Source organism: Perkinsus marinus, assembly GCF_000006405.1.
Source record: "Perkinsus marinus ATCC 50983 genomic scaffold scf_1104296934634, whole genome shotgun sequence".
NCBI classification, from domain to species: domain Eukaryota; phylum Perkinsozoa; order Perkinsida; family Perkinsidae; genus Perkinsus; species Perkinsus marinus.
In genome coordinates, this window is record NW_003214692.1 from 1 (window position 1) to 1,495 (window position 1,495).

The 1,495-nt window shown below is 45.7% G+C and overlaps 6 non-coding genes across 6 annotated transcripts; all 6 read left to right on the forward strand.

The window, feature by feature from the left end:
• The first annotated feature begins 39 nt into the window (after window positions 1-39).
• Pmar_PMAR022882 lies at window positions 40-112 on the forward strand. The gene has a single exon. It is a non-coding gene; the product is annotated as a tRNA-Lys (tRNA).
• Window positions 113-232: 120 nt separating this feature from the next.
• Pmar_PMAR022883 lies at window positions 233-304 on the forward strand. Its single transcript has one exon. It is a non-coding gene; the product is annotated as a tRNA-Cys (tRNA).
• Window positions 305-412: 108 nt separating this feature from the next.
• Window positions 413-485, forward strand: Pmar_PMAR022884. The gene has a single exon. It is a non-coding gene; the product is annotated as a tRNA-Arg (tRNA).
• A 120-nt stretch (window positions 486-605) lies between these two features.
• Window positions 606-677, forward strand: Pmar_PMAR022885. Its single transcript has one exon. It is a non-coding gene; the product is annotated as a tRNA-Cys (tRNA).
• A 108-nt stretch (window positions 678-785) lies between these two features.
• Window positions 786-858, forward strand: Pmar_PMAR022886. Its single transcript has one exon. It is a non-coding gene; the product is annotated as a tRNA-Arg (tRNA).
• Window positions 859-978: 120 nt separating this feature from the next.
• Pmar_PMAR022887 lies at window positions 979-1,050 on the forward strand. Its single transcript has one exon. It is a non-coding gene; the product is annotated as a tRNA-Cys (tRNA).
• Window positions 1,051-1,495: the final 445 nt, after the last annotated feature.

Genomic DNA, 1,495 nt, shown 5'->3' on the forward strand with positions numbered 1-1,495 from the left:
ACAGTCACAGACATCAACATGATCGAAAGTTGAATCATCGCCCTGCTGGCCCAATGGATAAGGCGCCACCCTCTTAAGGTGGAGATTCCGAGTTCGATCCTCGGGTAGGGTAGATAAGTTTAGTGAGAATCATTAGAGGACGACTCGATTGAGCTGGCTGTAAACGACACAGTGAGGAGTGAAATTTTGAATGAAAATAGGTCAAATGGAGGAATAGTCGAATTTTGTGCATGGGTGTGTAGCTCAGTGGTAGAGCGGCTGACTGCAGATCAGCAGGTCCTCGGTTCAAATCCAGGCGTGCCCTATGAACTTTCGCAAAATTTTCATCAAGGAATTTTTGAGAGGTAGAGTAATCACTCATGTAATCGGCGAAACAGTCACAGACATCAACATGATCGGAAGTTGAATCATCGCCCTGCTGGCCCAATGGATAAGGCGCCACCCTCCTAAGGTGGAGATTCCGAGTTCGATCCTCGGGTAGGGTAGATAAGTTTAGTGAGAATCATTAGAGGACGACTCGATTGAGCTGGCTGTAAACGTCACAGTGAAGAGTGAAATTTTGAATGAAAATAGGTCAAATAGAGGACTAGTCAAATTGTGTGCATGGGTGTGTAGCTCAGTGGTAGAGCGGCTGACTGCAGATCAGCAGGTCCTCGGTTCAAATCCGGGCGTGCCCTATGAACTTTCGCAAAATTTTCATCAAGGAATTTTTGAGAGGTAGAGTAATCACTCATGTAATCGGCGGAACAGTCACAGACATCAACATGATCGGAAGTTGAATCATCGCCCTGCTGGCCCAATGGATAAGGCGCCACCCTCCTAAGGTGGAGATTCCGAGTTCGATCCTCGGGTAGGGTAGATAAGTTTAGTAAGAATCATTAGAGGACGACTCGATTGAGCTGGCTGTAAACGACACAGTGAGGAGTGAAATTTTGAATGAAAATAGGACAAATAGAGGACTAGTCAAATTGTGTGTATGGGTGTGTAGCTCAGTGGTAGAGCGGCTGACTGCAGATCAGTAGGTCCTCGGTTCAAATTCGGGTGTGCCCTTTGAACCTTCACAAAATTTCCATCAAGGAATTTTCTAGAGGTACACCCCTCCACATATTCTTAGCATAACCGGTTTTTCGACTCGTGCACAGCCACCACAACGAGTATCATCTTGCGGCTCAGGGAGGTATGTACTTATGCTTTACCCGATATGACCTCCAAGTTTCAGGGCCTAACTCTTCGTAGTTAGTGAGAAGTCGAAGACCGGTAAAACGTTTTCTCCACATATTCTTAGCATACACGTGTTAAAATTGCGCCTCAAAATACCAACTATTACTCGGGGAGTATATCTATAACTCCGCTCCTGATCTAATGCTATACATCAACAGAAAGAGAATCGTTCACAATGGTATCCCTCCATGTTTCACTCTCATATTTGGAGGCATCCAGCCAAAACTGAGCAGGGCAGCTGATAAGCACGAAAACGCGCCGAAATAAGGTGTAA